Genomic DNA, 23,849 nt, shown 5'->3' on the forward strand with positions numbered 1-23,849 from the left:
CCTGGGAATATTGGGCTACCAGCATACCCCATTTCTAACCCCAGGGCCGCCCACAGCTACTTACTGACTGACAAGGTTACAGAATTTGGGTGCTTTGCCTCAAAATAGAGCTAACTTTGGGTGCAAGTCACACCCTGGGCTCTGGTGCCATTATCCTCCTGCTAATAACCACACCTTGCAGAGTTAGTCTCCTGACTGATCATTCTTTGAGAGCATGCTCTCAAAAAATTGCACGTCTTGGGCTGGAGATATGGCTCAGTGGTAGCGCACTTGCCTGGCATGCGTGCGACCCGGGTTCGATCCTCAGCACCACAAACAAACAAAGATGTTGTGTCCGCCGATAACTAAAAAATAAAATATTAAAAAAATTCTCTCTCTCTCTCTCTCTCTCTCTCTCTCTCTTTAAAAAAAAATTGCACGTCTCAGGCTCTGCTTCAAGAAAAGGTGGGTTGGAATTGAGGGCTTGGAAGAGCATAGACATGCTGTGCTATTCACAGATGATACTACCCCTGATATCCTCACCATTCCCACCTCCCTGCTATCTTCCCCCTATTACTTCCAACAACCCTGCATCCCTCCCTCCCTGGACATCTGGAACCATTCTGAGAACATCTTGAGTTTGTGCCCTGGGTGTGCTCTGCCTCATTGCCTACCGAGCTCCCTCGTCATTCTTCAAGAGATGTTTTGGATATCATTTCCCCCAAAGGCTCCCTGGATCTTGCTGGGTGCTCATTGGATCTAATGTCCTCTCTCCAAACAATTGCTTCTGTTCTTGGCATCCCCGGGTTCATGAGGTCAGGAGTGAGAGAATGCTTTATTCATGGCTATAAATGTATACTCTGTAATTATGTGTGTAATCCATGAATAAATGACAGCCGATGGCCTGCTATCAAACACTTGGAATGCATAACTATCTGGGGCCCTCTAGTGTGAGACTCAGAGCCCTGGCCACTTACTTACATGGCTTCTAACAGCATTCCTGCATCATATCCCACAATAGTCTATCCTGACTCAGAGAAAGAGACACTAACAGGTACCCATAGAGATTAATAAGGCGTGTTCCAATTCTCTGTTCTAATTTTTCTGGCCCCCTTATCAAGGAGGTAGGTTGCACCTCAGGTCAGTGAGTCCCTCTGTCTGGATCACTCCTCCCCAGGCAATAACATGGCTTGTCCTCTGATCTCACTTGCCTTCAAGGTGACTCCAGTGCCTCTCATGAGGCCTACCAGACCACTGTTTAAAATCTCAATCCCCTTTGCCTCACTCCTGCATCTACTTCCCTTCTCTGCTCTGCTGTCCTCCACAGCATTACCACCCTCCAACAGATTAATTATGCTGCTTTTTCCTTGTTCATTGTCTGTTTCCTGGTAAACATAAGCTCTTAGAGAGCAGGGTTTTCTTTCTGTTTTGTTCAGTGCTTATCCCTAGCTAGCCCAGTGTCTTGCATATGACGGTGCTCAATATTTCTTTGTCTAATGAATGAATGTAAATGATGAAAACATATATATATATATGTTATCTCCACAACAGGGCAATGTAAATATTTGCACTAGACTCAGGAATTATAAAGCCTGGAAGCTTTGAAGCTGTGCTTGGCAGGTGGCCTCATTGTAAAAGAGAGCTTGGTGCAAACAAAGCTCTCAATCCTAGTGTGGTCCCTTAATCTTCTCTTTCAATGAAAATGACCTTAAAACCAGAAAGGATACAAGAATGGAGAAAAGGTATGATCTGGCTCTGAGATGCTCTTGAGAAATAAAACAAGGTACATTCTTTGAATCTCACAGTCATATCAATCCTCCTCCCACTACTTCTTCCAGGATTATCTATAAATCCAATTTCCATGGTTTTGTGGAGACTTCTTCCTTGCAGGGTCATTCAAGAGTCCTTGGAGGGTAGGGCCTAAAAGTGCCCTTTAATTCTCCTTTCCCCCGACCCCAACCAGTCAGCAGTGTGTGTGGAGCTCTCCAGACAACATACTTACTTGCTTCCAGGTCTGGCCACAGAGGCCCATCTTGAACCTGGATGACAGGAAACTGTAGTCCGTGAAGAGAAGAAACAGAGCTGGAACCTCTTGGAAGAGAGTCACTGGAGTTATAGAGACTACATTAGGAATCTTTGAGAATTCATAGGTAATAGTTAGGGGCAATAATATTATGGATGTTTTAAGGAACAGGGAGCAGAAAAGAAGGTAGATCCCAAAACTACAGACCAATGAATATGACCTGCAGTACTGCTATAGTTCGATGTGGGGACTTAAAGAGGTGGGGCCTACCAGGATGCAGTTTGGTTATTGGGGGCTCTGCCCTTGGAAGAAATTAATGTAATTCTCATGAGACCCTGGTTAACCTATTGTGAGAGTAAGCTGTTAGAAAAATGTGAACAGAGACCCTAAACCTCTTTGGCTTCCTGCCTCACTGTGTATCTTTTCTGCACACACTTCCTCCACTGTGATACCATTACCAAGAGGCCCTTTCCAGAAATCAAATTAGGAGGCCATACAATCTTATACTTCCCACCACCAAAACTGTATGTGGAATTAATTTCTTTTGTTTTTGATATACCCAGCCAGGTCCCAGACTCTACTCTGAATCTCAGGCATTTTGACTTAGCAATGGAAACTGGATTAATACAAGTACTAATAAAAGTCTGGGTTAGGGCTAGGGTTATGGCTCAGCGGTAGAGCGCTTGCCTAGTATGTGCGAGGCCCTGGGTTTGATCCTCAGCACCAGTAAAAATAAGTAAACTAAAAGTATTGTGTCCAACTACAACTAAAAAATAAATATTAAAAAAATAAAATATGGGGCTGGGGATGTGGCTCAAGCGGTAGCGCGCTCCCCTGGAATGCGTGCGGCCCGGGTTAGATCCTCAGCATCACATACAAACAGAGATGTTGTGTCCGCCGAAAACTAAAAAATAAATATTAAAAACATTTCTCTCTCTCTTTCTCTCTCTCTCTCTCTCTTAAAAAAATAAAAATAAAATAAAATAAAAGTCTGGGTTAGATTAACAAGAAAATGGCATATTATTAAACTGATATTTTTCACAGGTTTACAGGAATAACAAAATAAATAAAATATGGCCCTCTCCTTAGAGAAACTCAGACTGGTGAGACAGTTTTGTTGTTTTGGTACTGGGAATTGAACCCAGGGGTATTTTACCACTAAACTACATCCGCAGCCCTTTTTATGTTTTTACTTTGAGACAGCGTCTTACTCAGTTACTTAGGATTTGCCTAAATTGCTGAGGCTGGTCTTGAACTTGTGATCCTCCTGCCTCAGCCTCCTGAGTTGCTTGGATTACAGGTGTGGGCCACAGTGCCCAGCATGAGACAGCTTTTTAATGAAGTAACTATGATACACTTTGGTAAATGTTTTAATTGAGCCATTTAGAAAGTGCAACGTGTGACAGTATAACTAGGTAACTTTGTAGCTGGTTGAACGGGGGAGGAAGACCTTGACTGCTGTACCACAAAGATTTATATCAGTTCTATGTTGTGCAAACTCTTTTTTACTTAGAGAAAGACATCACAGTCATGTTGATCAAATTTGCTAATGTCATCCACTTGTAGGGGAGAGCTGATACATTGGCCTTGGATCAGGACTCAGAAAAACCTCCAAAACCTGGAAAAGCCATGTGAAAACTAAGAGATAAAAATTCCATGGGAAAAGTGTAAAGTCACCACATAGAAGTTCTGAGAAAGGATTCTAGTGAGTTTCGATGTCTGTAAATTCAACATAACTCATTGGATTAAAGCACTATGAAAAGTCCAATGAGCCATTTTGGGCACACTATAATAGTATAACATCCAGAACAAAGAAGGCATTAGTTCTGCTCTATGTCATAGAGTCCAGACAGCTCCTTGAATCTTATACTTTATTAACTGTAGGTTCTTAGCCAGGGCAATGAAGAGTCCAGAGACAAGGAAAACTGATAAGCTATTGGAGGGGGTCTTCTCCATCCCAGCAGCCCAATAGAAGAGTCAATGAGACACATTCCTTTGTCAGTTCTTTCCCCTTCTCTGAACTGATAAAACCATGCTAATGAAAGTCCCATGAACCAGTAGGATTAAAAATAGCTTTTTTAAAAAATCTCTAGGTTAAGGGCCTCACGTTCTATGCTGAGTCTCTAGCCAGCAACTCTGTTCTCCCCCAACAGGGAAGAAGGGCTGGCTTCCTTTCATTGTTCTCCTGAGGTTAACTGATGCTGATGCTGGTGTCTTGCCCCTCCTCTCCAGTTCCCCACTTATCATGGTCAGGCTCTAGCCTCCTTCACCAGTCACAACACTGACTCTTAGACAAGGTGGTCCTGTAAGGACATCACTCTCTCTTGCACAAATGTCTCTTCCCTCCTATGCCAATCTCCTTCCCTTGGTTCTTGATGGCTACTGGATTTGATGTGCCATGCTCGCAATGGATCTCTAATTGTTAGCTTCCCTTCTGTCTCTTTCCCAGTCCAACCAGTGCTACTAGCACAGGCACATACATGCATGGATTTTGCACACACTGATTTCCCAGCCTGAGCTGTTCTGCCAACACTTCAAAATCAGATGGTTTTGATCTATGGGCCTAGGGGTAAACCAGGGCCGGCAGACAAATATTACTGTGTGGCAGTTTTCAGCTCAGTAAGAGAAATGATTGTTAAGATTCTTTGGCTCAGGAATATTGCAGAAGGGATTTCTACACTCACGAGAAGTTAGACTAGGCCAATGTTCCCAAGTCTGGCTGTACGTCAGTTTATTTCCATGCAGATCCTAAAGACCATAAAAGACCTGCTATGTGAGATTTCAGAGTGGAGGACAGGAATCTGAATTCTCAGCAAGTTGAGTAAGTTATTTGGTGCAGTTGATTATTTGACCTCTAAAGGGAAAATCACATATATGCGTTTCATAATGATGATTCTGAGAGGTCCAGTTACTGTTCAAAATGTTACAGAGATTAAAATGGCAAATTTCAGCTTCTCATTCCTCAATCCAAAGTCAGGATCATGCTGTTGCTTGGATTCAAGAATGCTTTTGCTACTGAGGATTACTTCTTGCTTGTGTGGCAGACGGAAGGTCAAGTGCACCAAGAAGGCTTTTCCAAAGGCTGCATTACTGGAGTGTTTCAGGGTGAATTCCTGGGGCACTAGCATGGCCGAGTCTTGTGAGCACACTCTTAGTCTAGCTTGCCTCTGCAGAGGGCCAGGGAACAGCTGTGAACATCTGCTTTCTTTTGTGACCTGGAGAGACCTGAGGTGATTCTATGATGTCAGGCCAGAAGCCAGTTTATGACTAAAGGCCTGTTGTGTCTGTGCAGGAGACCAGACCTTACCTCCTTTGGGAGGTCAGCTTGCTTTCTTCTGTATCAGTAAAGGCCCTCAGTTTCCTTTTCTTTAAAGAAAAAGTTTGAATTTTCATCAATGAATACTTGAGATGAGCATCTTTCTGTATTTATTCATGTAATGCATAAATATGTCACATATATGAAATTAAATATAAGTATATATAATATGTTTGATTGTCTTCCATTTTTTCAATGTCTATTTTTGTATATATATCTACCTGTCTATTTGTGCACAATGCCTGACTTTTATTTGTATTCCTAACTTTTCTATCAGGGTCATGCACCCTCTTTTTAAATATAGTACCTTTATATTTTAAAAGAGGCCGATAATAATCAACATATCTAAAATTGCTCACAGTAGAGCAATTTTACTTACTAGTGTTAACTTCATCTCATGATCCACTGATAAGATACAAATAAATATATGCAGATAAACTAGAACACATCTCATTCATGCTGGATTAAAAGAGACAATCTCTTACTGAATGAGCCCAAATCAGTTGCTGCAATAGCTGGGTTAACCTACATGTTGGAACAGGAACAAGACAGGCAGAGGAAGCATCCAAGAGCTTAGATGTCCCCAAAGCACTTCATGGGAGTGAGTGTACATTCAGAACTCAACAATCCCACAATAGCTGCTCAGAACCATCTAGACCATGAAATCTACACTCCAGTAATCCAGGGCTTTGGTGGGTTTTTGTATTAATTTGGAGGTAAAATAAGGATTTTCTAATATCAAAGCAGTACATCAAGGGAATTAGACAGTCTCTGGTACTTTTGAAAGAACAAAAGCATGTGCAGGGGCTGCTGGTATTCTGTCTGCAGTATAGCGACAATGTGTTTCTCTCCCCCACACATATATCAAAGGGTTCTTCTGGTACCTCTGAGTCCTCATTGAGAGCAGACAGTACTGTAGTCCCTCCCCTCCTCGTTCCCACAAAGGTATAGCAGTGTCACAGGGACTAGGCAATCTGACATTGTCAAAGGTATCACTGATAGACAAGGAGTCAGAATAGTAGAAACTCTTTTCCAGCTGTCTTTGAGGCTCCTTTGTCAGCTTTGCAAACCACTCCTTTATCCCAGGGGAATGCCCAGCCCCCAAGGGACACATCACCCCACTCTTCAGGGAAATCATGTTTGTATTTGTCATTAGTTCCATCAGCCCTTCCTGAGAGTCATATTGCATGGTGGTTAACGGGATCTGCACCAAGAGCCTGGCACTTCTGACTGCCAACAAGTGGAGAGCACTGGGGTGTATGTGTGCAGATGGGGCCAGTATACAGGCCACTGGCTTGGGCCACCTTCTCTTTAAATCTTTCATGATAGGGTGCCTGAGTTCTCACCATTATAATTTCTTTTTTTTTTTTCAGTTAAATTACTTCATAAAGCTACTGTTCAACTGGAAGGAGAAAAGAATAAGCACAGTAAATCCATGAACAGTTGTTCAGTCGCAGTTAGTTTATCAGATTAAGTGGATCCAGCAGAGACTAAGGATAGGAAATCTTTGTTAGGAGGGGCTCAGGACCATGCTTGTTGCAGAACAAGGGCACAAGACAACTAGCTGTGGGAGGGCTGGAGGGAGTAGAATCAATTGACTATGCAGTCTCCAGAACTATTTTCATAACATGATGTTACAGTGGACCCTACATGCAGTTTTCAGCTATTAAAATGAGGTAGAGGAAGTATAAGAATTGGCCTAGCCGCAGCACCAAATCACCCTGGAAAACAATTTGTTTTCATCACCAGAAATCATGTGTTGATTGTTAGACCCAGTATCTGAACAAAAGAGTATGACAGATTCAGTCTCTGCCTCCCCCAAAGTTTGCCAGTCTAAGAGAGAGAGAGACACAGAAGTAGGACACAAAGAGCAGGAAAAAAACAACAACAAGGAAATGTGAATGGATGGTGAGATATTTATAGCATGTGTAACTCTGAAATGCACAGCTGCCATCCTGGGCACAGCTGGGAAACAACAATGGGCAGACCCGTCCATCAATCCATCCTTCCTGCAGTCCTCAGCACTGAGTGCCAGTTGTGTGCCAAACCCTGCAGTAGGAGTTTTGAGGCATACTGAGATGAAAAATAGTTCCTTACTCCCAACGAGGTTACCATCTGAGGGGACTTAATGCATGGTAAGGGGACTTAATGCATGGTAAGAGGTCAGCAGGCCACCATTAGAATTAAATTTCACAGTGCCACTCTGAGCCACTATTTCCTCTTCTGTAATAAGGAGTACTATCATTGACCATTCAGAGTTATATATACACTGAAGAAGCTAATGAAATGTTCTAATACAATGAAGGACTCCATAAATGTTCATTTCCCTCTTTTTTTCCATGGATTACTATGACACGAGGCAGAAAGTGGTATGTTACAAAGTATTCTGAGTTCAGAGATGCAGTTATTTATAGCTCAGAAAAGAGTTCATGGGAGAGGTGGCATTTGAACTTAACCTTGCAGAAGAACAGATTTGGATATGTAAAAACTGGAGATGATGTGTCTCTGAGGGAACTACATGGGCCAAAGTCCGGGGGGCAGGTTACTGCTGGCATTGATAAGAAATACCAGAAGATAATAAGGGGTCAGGTTGCTGAGAGCTTTGCCTGCTAGGCTAAGGATGAACTTCAGGTTTCTGAGCAGGAAGGTGCGACTGGTAATCTTCCATTGAAGATGGATTCTGAGCAATTGTAGAGGTTAGAGTATGACAATAGCTAATGATGTTCTAAATTGTAGGGGTGAAAAGGCTGGGGTGAGGGAAGAAGCAGGATGTCTGTGTGAAGAGCACAGAGGAACCCACATCCATGGCACTATTGGCTAATGGCCTCCCTGACTGGAAGGATGGCAGCCCCTCCAGCAGACACAGGAAAAACACAGATGCCAGAGAAGATAAAGGTGAAGGTGCTGGAGTATACTCGGAACTGTTTTAGTCTTGGTGTGCTGCTATGCATTCACATCTGAGACTGGGTAATTTATAATGAATAGAAATTTATTTGGCTCATGGTTTTGGAAGCTAGGAAATCAAAAATGGAGGGACTGCGTCTGGTGAGGGCCTTCTTGCTGAATCCTAATATTGTGGAAGTTATCATAGGATCAAGAGAGAGAAAGGCTAAACATTCTTTCATCAGGAACCCACCACCATCTCTCAGTACTGGTGCATTGAGGACCAAGTTTCCAACGCAATCATTTTGGGAAATAAATATAAATCACAGCATGAACTATTCATACTGCTGGGAAGAAAGGACCTGAAAACAACTAAGAAATTAACTGGAGCTCAGAGGATAGCGCTCATGTAGAAAATTTTGTAACTGACCAACATCAAGGTCTATGGAAAAGAGGAAAGACAAAAAAAAGGAGTCTGAAGACAGAGCTCTTGGGACATTGTGAGAGTAGAGGAGGAAGAAATGGGAGAGGAGAGGATGAGGGAGAAAAGTGTGATCAAAGAGACAGGAGGACAGGAGAGTGCAATATTGTGGAAGCCAAAGAAGGGGGAGCTCCAGGCAAAAGGGGGAGGTGACTAGTGATCAACAATGCAGAAAGGTTACAGAAAAGGAGGAACGGAATATAGTTTTGCCACTCAAAGCTCATCAATGATATCTCTCTTACATGCTTGTTCACTTTCATCCATGGAAGTTTCCACTTTTAGATTTTACATAGATTCTTTTTGTAACAGCAACAATAATAATGAAGTAACCAGTGATTTTAAAGAGGTCAGAATAAGATTGTACATGGCTAAGTTGTGCAATCTTATTAGAAGGTTAGAAAATATAAGCAATGGTTATAAATGGCTCTTGAAGATATTTTACAAAAGAAGAGGAGAGAGAGTTCAAGTAAAGGCAGAAGCAAGGAAGGTTTTAGTCAGCCATATGCTGGAAATGAAATTCTGTGAATGACTCAGAAATTGGCAAATGCTAACCATCAGCCACCTCCCCTCACACCCTGCCAGTTGCTATGCTCTTGAGCACACCACTGCTTCCAGGCTGGGCAGAGGAATGCAGTGGAGAGGAGAGACTGAAAGCAGTTAAAGTAGAGGGACCTGCGAATGGCAGAGGAGAAGGGAAGCTCTTCTAGGTTAGGGAAGTCTAAGTGTCACTGTGCCATATGGGGATACCGAGTTGTTAGAGAATGAGGGATCATGAGGACAGGATGTGGGAGAATCATTACATGGACTCAACTGGAAGAGTTAGTAACTCCGTTGGATATCACTTCCTACCTCAGCTACAGAAAGAAATTTGGTCAAAACTAAAGAAAATTATATTTGGGAATAAACACATTTTAACCTTTATTGAGGTATAACTGACATGTATGGTAAAAAGCTAAGATATTTACTATGTACAGTTTAATATGATGGGTGATAAGTATCCATGAAACCATCAAGCCATCATCACAGTCAATGACACAGACTCATTCATCACCTCCAGAGGTTTCCTCCTGCCCTCCTTTTTTATCCACTGTGATAAGAGTACTTAATACAAGATCTACTCTTTAAGCAAATTTTTAAATATGCAATCCAGAATTGCTAATTGTAGGCCATATCCTCTTCAATAACTCTCTAGATCTTATTTATTTTAAATAACTAAAACTCTGTACCCTTGGATAAACATCTCCCCATTTCTCCCTCTCCCCAGCCCCTGGAAACCAATTTGCTACCCACTTCTTCTTCTATGTGTTTGACTATTTTAAATTCATCACATAAGTGAGAATATGCAGTATTTATTTTTTGTGCTTAACTTATTTTACTTAGCATAATTTCCTGAAAGACCATCCATGATGTCTCAAAAGGTAGGATTTCCTTCTTTTTCAAGGTTGAGTTATATTCCATAGTGTGTATATACCACATTTTCTTAATCATCAGTCCATGGACACTTGGGCTGACTGCACATCCTGGCTATTGTGAACAGTGCTGCAATAAATACAGAAATGCAGATGTCTCTTTCACATACTGATTTTATTTTCTCTGGATAAATACCCAGAAATAGGATTACTAAACCAAATGGTAGTTGTTTTTTTTTTGAGGAAAATTCATGTTAATTCATGCATAAATTGGCTGCACCAATTTATATTCCCACCAACAGTATTCAAATATTCCTTTTTTTAACATCCTCATGAACACTTGTCATTTAAAAAAACTGATTAATAGCCATCCTAATATACTCAAGGTGATATCTCACTGTGGTTTTGATTTGCATTTTCTTGATTATCAGTAGGATCAAGCACCTTTCCATTTACCTGCCAAATATTAATGTTTTTTCAGGAGAAATGTCTATTCAGGCAGGTGCTTTGCCTAAATCAGATTGTTTTGCCATTGAATTATAGAAGTTACTTACATAATTTGTGGATAACTTTTTTCAGATATTTCATCAAGAAATATCTTCTCTCATTCCACAGGTTGCTTTTTAAATTTGCTAATGATTTCTTTTGCTATGCAGAAACTTTTAAGCTTGATGTAATCCTACTTGTCTATTTTTGCTTCTGTTTGTTACCTGTTTTGATGTTATTCAGTCTAAGGTCTAGAAGCCTTTCCCCTATGTTTTATTCTAAGAGGAGGGAAAAATAGTTTCAAATGTAGCTAAACAGCCTAACCTTCATTATGGTATAGTATATCTTTGATTTATACTTAATGCCTTAGAAGTTTCTTCATTATCAATAAAGTTTATAGTAAAAAATCCAAGAGTTGTAAAACAGCCAAATCCTATTAATAAAGAATATATTTTAGTCATCCACAATACTATAGTATAGATTTGGAGAGCCCCCCACCAAGGCCTATGTGTTAAAAGCTTCATCTCCAATTTGGTTTTATTGGCAGGTGGTAGAACCTGTAAGAGGTGATAACAGAAGGTTATAGGTCACTGTGGGTATGTCCTTGAAGGGAACAGTAGGACTTTGGCCCCTTCCTCTCTCTTTTTGCTTCCCAGATGCCACAAGGTGAGCAGCTTGCTCTGCAACTACATGCTTGTAATTATAATGCTGTGTGCCACCAAAGGCCCAAAGCAACAGGACCAACTGGTCTCAAAACTGTGAGACAATACAACCTTTCCTCTTTTTCATTTGATTATCTCAGGTATTTTGTTACAGTAACAGAAAGCTGACTACCACAAATAATAAGAAGAACTGGACAAGAGGGCACAAGAGTTTGAACAAATATGATACTCTAATGTTACACACTGTGTATTTTCTTACATAGGATAAAGTGAACAAACTAAAGCAACATAATCATAATCTTCAGAATAAGAGGCTAAGATATGAAGTTTTGTTTGAGAGAGGCTATAAACCTAAAATCATATTTGAAGTTTCTTTTCTAAAATAACATGTTTGAGATTTGCTCTTTCTTGATATTATTATGATACACTTCTTGTCTTTCAGGATTTTAATTTAATCTTAAAAACAGTTACAACAAATATCCAGTTTTCCCCAAAGGTATTTAAACTTCATTATCAGTTTTAGAGTCTTCTATGTAAATTAACAAATGTGCACAAAAAAAGAAAGTATAAGGAAGGCTGAGAAAGAAGGGCAAAAACAAATATGTTTGGCCAATTCTGGGGCCTGAAATGAGTTTGATTTAAGAGTGTTCTGTAATTACCCACTCATATCTCTGAGGTCCCCTTCAGAGGCTCCTGGAAACAAAGGAATTTCACAGTATTTCAGGGATGACTGTAGGAGAGAGCTACCAGCTGGTCCTACATTTAAGGCAGAAGTCCTGCAGGCTCCTTTTGCAAATGTCAGGAATGTAAGACCTACTCCCAGATGAATATCTCAGGAAGGATAATCTAAGGGCAGCTGAGGACACTTGGTTCCATTCCCTTTGCATCAATAGCATCTCTAACTAATGCACTTGGCCTTCTGTTACTGAGTTTTCTAGCAAGGAATTCTTTGCAACTCTATGATACATCAACTGATTCTCAAATAAAAACTGATTTTTCTTTCCTTTGAGGACAAATACTGTCATCCATGGACAGAAAGAGAGATTAGAGTTCCCAAAGTAATTCAGTGTCCAGAATCTCGGACTCAAAGGTCAGAGAAGAGTTAATCTTTTTTTATTGAAATTTTAAATTAAGGAGCCATTCGCCACCATAGCTCAATGTAAAGTAACTTGGAAATGTGACATACTGTGAAAAGAAGGTAAAATGACATTGAAAAAAAAGGAATAATACCCATATCAGAATATATTTTTAAAAATGTGGGGTGGATCATAAGAATTTCTGTTAATCCCTGTCCCTATCCACAGGGAGGAGAAAGGAAGGATAACATGGTATCTGGCCTGATTGGCAGCCTTATTTTTTTAATATTTATTTTTTAGTTGTAAAAACACATTATGTTTATTTTATTTACATGTGGTACTGAGGATCAAACCCAGGGCCTCACACGTGCTAGGTGAGTGCTCTAGCGCTGAGCCACAACCCTGGCCCATTGGCAACCTTATTGTAGACTAATAATCTATTTGTAGACTAATAATTTGGTATTCAGTTCCCATGATTTGAATATATTGAGAATTTAGGAGAATTTCTAAATTTATTTAAAAAAGAACAGCAATAAAAGTCATGGCTAAGGGGCTGGGGATGTGGATCAAGCAGTAGCGCGCTTGCCTGGCATGCGTGCGGCCTGGGTTCAATTCTCAGCACCACATACAAAGATGTTGTGTCCGCCGAAAACTAAACAATAAATATTAAATCTCTCTCTCTCTCTCTCTCTCTCTCTCTCTCTCTCTCTCTCTCTCTCTCTTAAAAAAAAAGAAAAAAGAAAAAAAATGTCATGGCTAAGATATGCTGAGATGGCCAGGCATGGGGCACATGCTTGGGATCCCAGCAGCTCGGGAGGCTGAGGCAGGAGGGTTATGAGTTCAAAGCCAGCCTCAGCAAAGGCAAGGTGCTAAACAACTCAGTGAGACTCTGTCTCTAAATAAAATACAAAATAGGGCTGGGGATGTGGCTCAGTGATCAAGCACCCCTGAGTTCAATTCCTGATAACCCCCCCAAAAAAGATATGATAATATGTTACAATGTGCCAGGCACTGTGCAAAGAACTCTCTATATATGATCTTATCATTTATAGAACCACACAATTATTTACACCATTACCATCACTGATCCAATATTTTAGATATTGAACTTGATAAAGAAGTTTTTATCAAGTTCAAAATCAAGTTTTTCTTTTTAAAGAAGTTCAGAACTTTCTAAGGAAAGTGGCTATTAAGTGGCAGAACTGGATTTTGAGCCTAGGGTTTATCTGGCTGCAAACCCTACTCATCTGATCACTGACTGAGACAATAAAAATGACTGAGACCCTGAGATTTAAAAAAAAAAAAAGATGAATCTAGAGACACATGACAAAATAGAGATCTTTTTTTAAAAAAAAAATGTAGTTGTAGATAGACAGCATAACTTTATTTTATTTGTTTATTTTTATGTGGTGCTAAGGATCAAGCCCAGTGCCTCATATGTGCTAGGCAAGAGCTCTGCCACTGAGCTACATCCCCAGTCCACAAAAAGAGAACTTTACAAACAAGCTTTCAAAGCCCCATTCATAAAGGAGTTCTGTATAACTCCTGACAAGCACTTCTTTCTCTCTGAGCCTTGATTTCCTTGTTTGTGTGTGAGGAAGGGTAACTAATAATACTCACCCCCAAAGTTGTTATGAGGATTAAGCCAAGCGGCAAATATAGTCCTCTGTTCCCATGATTATGTGCGTCGAGAAAGCTCCTTGGGTCCTCACAGCAGCCCTGGGGTAAATGGAGGCACTACTGTAAATGCCTTGGAGAAATCCAGATGAAAGAGGATCTCTTCCAAAACCTCTTTAAGGGAGTCCAAAATCAACCCACAATTTTAATTTAATCAATAAATACAGATACAACAATTGTTTTAGTTTCCTCAGCTTCTGGAGCAAAGCACTTGGTGACTTTAACGAACACAGATCTTTTTTTCTGAGGATTCTGCAGGCCAGAAGTGTGAAATCAGTTTTTCTGGCCTGAAATCAAGAAGCTGGCAGAGCTGAGTTCTCTCTGAGGCTCCAACTAAGAATCATGTGTTAGGTGGAATGCAGCTGGCATGCCTTGGCTTGTGGCTCCATCCCTCCAGCCTCTGCCTCTGTGGTCCTATGGTCTTCTCCTCTTTGTGTTAAATCTCCCTCTCTCTCCTATGAGGATACATGTAATGGCATTTTGGGCCCATACAGAGAATCCAGGCTAGTCTCTCCAACTCAAGAGCCTCAACTTTATCATATCTATAAGGATCCTTTTTTTTTAACCTATGGTAACATTTATATGGTAACATTATAGGATTAAGGCCTGGTATCTTTGGGGGCCATGGTCAGTCTTTAAACTAGTATGATATACATATAGTCTCTCCTGGAACAAAGTCCAGCAGAACCCAGGTGTTTGGGGAATTACACCCTAGAGTCAGGCTATTTATTCCTGGTACTGCAGGCGCTTCAAGCTGAACTGAAGAAATAAAATAGTTCTGGAAAAATGCTGTGGAAAGCTATAATGAAGTGCTAGAAATTAAGTCCAAACTGTATTCAAAAGTATGGAGAGGAAGCAAAGAGGAAAAACAAATATCATGACACACAGTGGGAACAGTCAAAGGTTGAATGGGGAGGACTAGTCTCAAGCTAAACTTAGAAGGGTCAGATGTCAACTGCTCAAGAGGAATGGAAAAAATATTCTAATTAGGAGGATTAGCAAGGACAGAAGTCAGACAGGAAATAGAACAATCCAGCAAAAGACAGTGAGCAGTGAGGGAAGACTCAGTAGCTAATGGGAAACCCATTGCTAGAAAGCCTTGAACACAGAGATAAATTGTTTAGATTTGAAGCAAAAGGCACTAGGGATCCATGGCAAGTTCTTGAGGAGAGGAAGGCTGTCATTATGCTATGTAGGGTAGCTGGAGACATGAGTCTGGAAAGCCAACAGGAAAATTTTGACACAATTCAAATTCAAATTTGAGTAGTAGAGATGGAAATAATGGGAAGGTTAGAATCTGAGAGACCATTCACAGAATGTGTCAGAATAAAAGTTTAACAGAGATGGAGGAATACTAGGGCATCCAGGGAAGGAAGGTGAGAAATGAGCCCATTATGTCAAGGAAGAGCCTGCAATTTCTCCTTCTAGTTACTCTCTCCCCATCACCAGACTCTGGGGATCATAGTGTAACATGATGAATACCATGTATCCTGCCAATTATGGCCAGCTTATCAACATTTTTAAAGTTATGGTGTTTTTTCAGGTAATGACTTGAAAATTTCCACTAATTCATAAAACACTACATCATATAATAAAAATGAGTCACAGGCTGTTTGAGTTCAAAGTGCCTCTCCACTACTCATTCTCTTATTTGCTCATTCATTCATTTAACTAGTAGTTGTTCCCACTACTGTTCTAGGAGCTACCTATGTAATGTGAAAAGTCCTGGTCCTGCCCTTAACTTCAAAGTGTTTGTAGTCCAGTGAAGAGAAAGGTAGGCAATTCTACTATGGTAAGATCATTACTTTAAGGAAAGTATGAGAGAGCATAGGAATGTAGCAGAAGGGTCCCTTCAGCATGCCCAGAAGAGCCAGGAAGAGCTTAACAAGGAGACAAGTTTGGCTATGCCTGAGACTTGAAAAATAAGTAGGAGTTATCCAGACAGCAGTGGGGATGATTCCTTCCAAGAAGAGATGAACACATGTGCAGGCAGGAATGGAAGAGCCAGACAAGACTGGGGAAGTACAATAGACAGGGATTGTTGAAGGCCACCTGCCCCGACCCCAGGGCAGTGAGCTGGGGCTGGAGAATGGAGATCACGAAACTGCATGCAAGTAGTGGCCCCCTACACCATAGCTCCCTCCTGCTCTGAAGTTCTGTTACCCATGTAACAGATGTGCTCAACTCTTTAGTTCAATTCTGTTAAACAAATACCTATCAAGAAAGCTTTGGGCACAATCTTTGACCTTGGAAGAAAGTCTGAAAATAAAATCTTTCTCCTTCAAGTAACCATCAGCCACTGATAATTCTATCAGGTGGTAAACGTCCTAGGAAATGACTCTGAAACCTCCTGGGCAGGAATCTTTTCCAGGCTCTGTCCCTGAATAGTCTCCTGTTTTTCCTTCTCCAAGGTATTAGCAAAACTTCTCACCAAGATTCATGTGGATCTAAGATTCCCCACACTTAATTATGCAGAAACAATGAGCACCCCACTTCCTTAGGGTTCTGTGATACCCTTCCAAATATCACAGAACCCTCAGCTGCCAGCAGCATCCTCTCTCCTTGCTGCTCCTTTCAGCCCGTTACTCTTCTCCTGTTATGTACAAACTTCTTTGAAGTCCAGGCCATGCTCACCATACATACCAATATGGGTGACATCTGGTCTTGTCCACCCTTTCTCTTCCCCATTCCCTGAAGATTTGCTTACTACCCACATCATCCTGGGGGCTTTCACACTCATAAAAAGATGCAAGTAACATTTTGGTATAGGCACCTTGACCTTCCCTCCTCTTCATTTAGGTCTCCCATTCACATCACCAGAGTTTGGATCTTGGTGTCACCCAGATCTGTCTTCCCTTTGAAGTCCTATCATCCTTGAGTACCCTACTCTTGACCATAACCTTCTATCATCCTGCTATTCAATGAATTTGCTCATCAAACTCATGGAGGGGCCCCCTCAACCTCTGAGCTCTGTTTTTCTTCCATTAATCCTACCACCTTGGTTCTGTTTTTTCTCCATCTGGCTTGTGCTTGTGGTTCCTCACTTTCTCTGCTCTGTTAATAAATTTGAAAGGGTCCTCACCAACTTGCATTTCTACCACATTCTCCTATTACATCCAAATCTCAGATGAATCCAGTGACCTGTTCTCCTGGCTGCCACACTTAAGCAACTCAATCCTAATGCAGAGAAATCACACATGCATTCTAGACAGATGACACTGCAAATATGTGAAGTCCAACCCTCAATACCTTTGTCAATCACAGATTAATTAGCTCCCTTTCCAATACCTTGCAATGGCTCTTCCTACTCTCCCTTCTTTTCTCAAACCCATTAAGACATTTAGTCTTCGGTCATGAACTCTCTCAGTTTTCTGTTCTCATACCTTCAGAATTACCTGGATCTGTACTTTCCCCTATTTCCTTCCTTCATTCCCAAAGGAAAAGGTGTCCTCTTCTTATTTCTACCTTTTCTGTCATCTCCATGACTAGTGCTTTCAAACATTGGGCCACTTGTGTACAGTTTCAATAATTTTTATTTTATTGGCTTTTCTCAATAGCCTATAAAATATGTAGTCTCATCAGTTTTCAAAAACAAATACTTTGATTTTATATTCTTCCTCCCTATTCACTACCTCTCTTTCTCTGCCACTTTACTGCCAAACTACCTGCCCACTTTCTCCATTTCCCTCCATCTCACTCATTCCTTGGCCCTCTGTAATCAAGCTCTGCTATCATAGGCAACTACTTTGGCACATAACAACAACCATCTCACATTTTGCAATTTGTGGATTCTTTCTTATTTCATCATGTTTTACTTTGATGTGGCATTTGACAGTGTTGATTATATCTTTCTCTAAAATCTTTCTTGTTCCTTATCTTCTCTGATTCTACACTACACTACACTCTCCTGCTTCAATTCCACATTGTTGAACACCTTTTCTCAGCTTCTTTCAAGACCTCGTACTGCTGCCCATCCCTTTCATACATATGTGCCTTCCCTGCCACCTTGTGTGAACGCCCTGGGAAATCTCATTCATCACTTGGCTTTGATGCTACCAGGAAGTGGATTACTGTGAACCATACATCTACTCTCTTCTGAATCTTACTGGTGGGTATTCAATTTCCTTTTAAACATTTTACTAGAATATTCCATCACATAAAACTCAACATTTCTCTGACTGAAGCTATCATTCTCTCCCAAACTCATTCTTCCTTTGCATTCCTAAGCTTGATTAAGAAGACCACCAAGGTTGGGATTGTGGCTCAGTGATAGAGCGCTCGCCTAGCATGGGCAGGACCCGGGTTCAATCCTCAGCACCACATAAAAATAAAGGCATTGTGTTGTGTCCATCTACACCTAAAAAATAAGCATTAAAAAGAATATTAACATTGACAACACTATTATAATTAATTCTTAAAAAAAAGAAGACCACCAGCCATCCAGTCACCCAAACTAGAATCCATGCAGTCACCTTTGACTCTTCATCATTCTCCCTTGCAGCATCCTCAAGGATGCTGCCCAGTTCTCAGTTCTACTACCTTAATAGCTCTCATAAACTTCCTCTCTACATCCTTCTACATCCCTCTACTCAAGAACAAAATCATGGCTTACCTGAATGAGTGCAGTCTTCTTTTAGTCGGGCTCTTGGCTTTCAAACTAGCTGTCACCACCCTCTAATCTGTCTTTCTCTCTGCTTTCAGAGTAATATGTACGAGGCACAAAGCTGGGTATGTTTGTTATAGCTTAAAACTATTCAATAGATTTTCTTTGTGGGATAAATTGTGAGCACCTATGTGGGAAGCCACCAAGTCATGTGACCAGCGTTCTCCTCTCCTGATGGGTTTGAGGCACTATCAGTCATCCCCAATGATGGGGCTACTTTTAAGTGGCTGTAGATGGTAGCCCCCATCTTGAGAGTAGTAAAATTGCAGCCAAATGTGTCTTCATGCATGGGCGTGCCTTCCTACATCCCCAGGGATCGAGTTATTACCTTACCTGTCCTTGTAACCCTGCCCCTCTTGACCTTTTTTGGATGGAAATTTCTAAGAACCAGAGTCCCCACAATAAAAGACCACTCCAAAACAACCTAGCGCTCTCTCGCCAGCCTCTGTGATATTCCCTGCTCTCCCATTTGAGGAGCTTGAGGCCGGGGACAGAGGAGCCGTCCCAGGGCTTGAATTTAAAGGTAAATTGTTGTCTGTGTTTTATTTGATACCTTAGGAAATTCACTCAAGCGACCTCTAGTTTAGCTGCCTGCACTGGCTGTGGGCTGTACACCTGGGTATGCATTATGCAACCCTCCACAACACATGTGCCTACGTGTGCTACCATGCACACTTTTATCTTCAGATATATTCTTCCAGGTATACTGAGTTTCAACCTACCACTTGTGTTTCCTGGAATCTAATGGATTATTTCCAGCATAGAAGGTTTTCTTTTGTTGCCTAGAATTGCTTCTCTCACCTTAATTACCTGGCAAATCATTATCTATCTTTCAAGATTTGGCTCAAGAACCATCTACTTGGCTCTCCCACCACTGGTTAGAATTAACCTCTCTATCCTGAGCCCAGATCTCTGTTGTAGCACTTTCAATGCTTGATTGCCATTGTTTTGGTATGTTTTTATTGTGATCACTGTGGGCAGAAGCCAGGACTGATTCCTCTTGCTATTCCCATAACAGTGTCTTGCAGGCAGAAATTGTCAATATCTTCTGTCAGCTGTTTTGAAATAATGTCATAAAATGAAACTCAGTTTTGACAAGTGTATGTGTATATAACTGTATACCATCACCATAGTTATGATATAGAATATTTCCATCATCAAAAAAAGTTCCCTGGGCTGGGGATGTGGCTCAAGTGGTAGCGTGCTCACCTGGCATGCGTGCGACCCGGGTTCGATCCTCAGCACCACATACAAACAAAGATATTGTGTCCGCCGAAAATGAAAAAAAATATTAAAAATTCTCTCTCTTTAAAAAAAATAAACAAACAAAGGTTCCCTTAGGACCCTCTGCATTTAATTCCCTCTTCCTACCCTGCGCCCTAACCCTTTGTAACTTCTGATTTACTTTCTATCAGTGCAGTTTGCCTTTTGTGGTATTTCATATACATGAAATCAAATAGTAGAGAGCCTTGGTGTCTGCTTTTCACTATATTAGTATAACAATTTGGCAATTCATCCACGCTGAAGCATAAACCTCTAGTTCATTCCTTTTTCTAAATCATATTCCATTATTTATCTTTTCACTACTTGATTAGAATTTGTGTCTAGTTTGGGGCTGTTATGAACAGAACTAAGACAGTTTGTAAGTAAATCATTATGGACATGTGGTAGAAGTGGAATTCCTGGGTCATATGGGAAGTGCCTATTGAATTTTCTAAGAAATGAGCCCAACTTTTTCCAGTTGACCATAGCATTTTTCATTCTGACCATCAATGCACAGGAAATTCAGATTCCATATACTTGTCAGTCACTTTAATCTTAGCTATTCCAGTAGATGTGCAATGGTATGTGACTGACTAATGATGGTGAACATCTTTTCATGTATTCATTTGCTGTACATATTTCTTTGTTAGTAAAGTATATTTTTAGTCTTTTGCTCATTTTTTAAAAGTTTAGTTTTTATATTGAATTGTAAGCATTCATTATATAATACAAATAAAATTCCTTTGTCAGATATGTGTTTTGTAAATACTTTCTCACAGTCCATGGCTTACATTTTGATATTTTAGCACTATTTGGGAAGAACAGAAGTTTTTAATTTTGGTAAAATCTAATTTACTAATTTTTGCACTTTGTATGCTACTTAATAAGTTATTTCTTAACCCAAGGTCTTACCCTAAGATTGTTCTGTTTTCTTCTAGTAGTTCTATAGTTACAGCTCTTTTATTTATGTCTTTGTTCCATTTGTTGAAAAAATTCTTTTGCCATTGAATTGCCTTAGCAACTTTGTCAAAAATCAATTGGTCATATCTATATGAACTGATTTTTAGATCTACTATTCTATTTTACTGAACCATATCTTGTCTTTGCTCTGATACCACACTATCTTGAGCTCTCTTGCTTTGCAATCAGGAAATATATTTCAAGTTTTTACAGCCTTATTAGAACTATTCTGCTATTCTAGGTCCTTTGAGTTTTCATGTAAATTATAGAATCATCTTGTTAATTTCTATAAAAAAGCTTCTGGGATCTTAATTGGGTTTGGTGTTACTTTTAATCTATAGATTAATTTGTAAATAATTGATACCATTTTTTAAATATGGAAATTCTTTTTACATATAAAGTACTTAAGTCCATTCAATTTGCATAGAATTTTATATTTTACAGAACAAACTCACATATGTTATCTCATTAGATCCACCTAACCACACTATATGGTAGAAGAGAAATGCCAGCCTCACGTTGCAAATCAGAAGTCTAATAGACTTCACTTAGGTCAACTAGTAAGCATATGGTGGTGCCACTTGGCTTGGCTTTTCCTTTCACTTCAGTAATTTTGATGCTTGGTCCTGTAAAAAATTGATCTGATGTATCTAAACCGTTGACAGTAGGCCACAGCAAAAAAAAGACCTGTGAATGCAGAAAACTCAATCCTTCAGAATTGCTGCCTTTACTTGGGTGAAGAGGAACCTGGAAACCCAGCTCTGAGATTTGCCTGCTCAGTAGCTCCAAGTTTCTTGTGCCAACCACCATTCCCTGCCCTAATCCCAGCTCTCTGGGGCGGGGGCTGAGGCAGGCAGATCACAAGTACAAGACCAGCCTGGGCAACTTAGCCAGTTCCTGTCTAGAGTCAAACAAATAACTAACTAACTAACAATAACAACAATAATCTACAGATGCCTAAGCCTCCTCCCCCAACAAGAATTGGATTCAATTGTTTGGGGCACCAGGATTTTATAAAAGTTTACCAAGTGACCCTAATACCCCACCAGGTTTGAAACCTATGATTCCAAGTTTCCAGGGACAGTCAGTAAGAACAGTCAGAGGAGAGATTTCTGAGAGCTGAGCAGAGAGAGAACTGCCTCTGGGTCAGAGATCCCTTGAATAGCAGAGGGAAGAAAGATGAGAGAACTAGATGAAAGGTCTTGTCAAATTCATGAAATCAGGAGGAGATGCTAAAAATTTCACAACTCTTTTCTCTGGGGATTGATCCCAAGCCCTTTCAAAATATCATTACCCTCACTGAAGAATAAGAAATTCAAGTCTCACAGAATCAGATAAATTCATAATAGGAAACAATGAGAGATTTGGTTGTTCAATTTTCTTATGTCAGAGATAAGAAAACTGAGGTCCTAGGAATTCATGACTGGTTAACACTGTGCAGTGAGGGTATGAAACTCAGGGCTGCTGGGTCCTTGGAAGGGTTCTTTCCACCCTTCTGTGGGCCTAACCATCTGCTTACTTTATTCTTTAAAGTAAAGCCACCTGGGATACAGGAGCCGATTTTCAAGTTTATGGGTCATTCAGGCCATAGCCTCCCAAGTCTTGCTGCAGCAGAATCATCCCCCCAAATTAAAAAGACAGATCCTGGGCTCACCTGAAAACCTAAATCACTGGGATGGAGACTAGGAATGATTCCTCCAGTTCACTTTGCTTTCCTCTTTCACTCTGCTACTTGATCTCTGGCCTGTTTTATTTTATTAAGTGTTTTGGACCTGCAGGGTCTGGAGAGGGCTGATACTGGAATCCATGGCAATTCCTAAATGGGTGAACATCTGTGACTTTTGTTTGTGGAAAATCCACACCTACCTGCAGAATTAGCGGGAAACAATACTAGATCTCCAGACGTATGCAACCAAGGATTTTTCTTACTTCCAAAAGATATGATGAAAATTTAAAATAGCAACTGAAAAAAAAAGCCACACACAAAAAAAAACAGATACTAGACCCGAGCTTTACAAAATGACCAGAAAAACAGAATTGATCCCAGCTTGGGTGAATCTGCAAAATGCTGAGGGTGGTCAGATACCACATAGAGGACTGGCATCTGGACTGGGCTGGATCCCCTCGCACCTTATGTCTCAATCCCTGCAGAGCCCCGCCCTAGTCTCCCACCCCAGAAGCCTGCAGGCCTTTTTCTGTTGGGAGCATCCACCCTGAGGCAGGTTGTGGAGGGCTGGAGCAGCACCAGGACTGTGACCTCAGCCTCTGCAGTTTACTGGGCATCCTAGGCTCTGTGCAGGGTTTCCAGACCAAGCTCAGGGATCCTGATCTTCAAAAGCAATCGCTTTAGATGATTCAGCGGGGTGGCACCAGTGCTGCAACCAGCAGCGCCCAGTACAGAGCACATATTCGGGACATATTGGTCACTATTACTGTGTATGGGGAGTAAGGGCAAGGGTCAGAGTTCTGGCCTTTCTTAGCCCCAAACCAGCCCTCCCATGTGGAGCCATGGGCTCTCTGCTTCCAGACCCCTGAGCTCCTCTGTACTCCACCCACCCACCCCCACCTCCCCCTATCTACCCCCATGTGGGGGTCTCACCAAACGTTTGGCCTTCCTTCTTTCATTAGTGGCCCTCAGCCCTTCTTTACATTGAATAATCTGGCTTGGTGTTTAAACCCACCAATGCTGGGGCCAACCACCTTGCTTCCTGAACTTTCTAAGAGGCATCTGGGTTAAGCCTACAATTTCTGGTAATTATGGGGAGGGCAGGGAGATGATGTGCCCTCAGCCTCTGGCCTCTGGGATCTTGCATCCATGCAGAGAAATGAAACTTCTCCCATATTCTCATTCATATTCATATTCTTTCTTTCTCTTTCTCCCCCCACCACCTCACACAAACACACATACACACACCCCACATCTGGGTCCTTAGGAACCCAGAGAAGAAATTTGATTCCCTCAATGCAACTA

At 40.9% G+C, this 23,849-nt stretch overlaps 1 protein-coding gene across 9 annotated transcripts in view; it reads right to left on the reverse strand.

Moving 5' to 3' along the window:
- Positions 1-23,849, reverse strand: part of Cdk8 (cyclin dependent kinase 8) — a 220,935-nt gene that overhangs the window by 63,183 nt on the left and 133,903 nt on the right. The window contains exons 15-17 of one of the 9 annotated variants that reach the window (XR_013423246.1): positions 22,745-22,841; positions 13,936-14,034; positions 10,012-10,221 (exon numbers count right to left, since the gene is read on the reverse strand). The exons of 1 other annotated variant lie outside the window; for it this stretch is intronic. The gene's annotated coding sequence lies outside the window, so the exon portion shown is untranslated. Of the gene's footprint in view, positions 1-10,011; positions 10,222-11,008; positions 22,842-23,849 lie in introns of those variants that run through there. 7 more of the 9 variants (XR_013423244.1, XR_013423243.1, XR_013423242.1 and 4 more) reach the window with 7 other exon arrangements.

The sequence above is a fragment of the Ictidomys tridecemlineatus genome, chromosome 6 (genome assembly GCF_052094955.1).
Source record: "Ictidomys tridecemlineatus isolate mIctTri1 chromosome 6, mIctTri1.hap1, whole genome shotgun sequence".
Lineage (NCBI taxonomy): Eukaryota > Metazoa > Chordata > Mammalia > Rodentia > Sciuridae > Ictidomys > Ictidomys tridecemlineatus.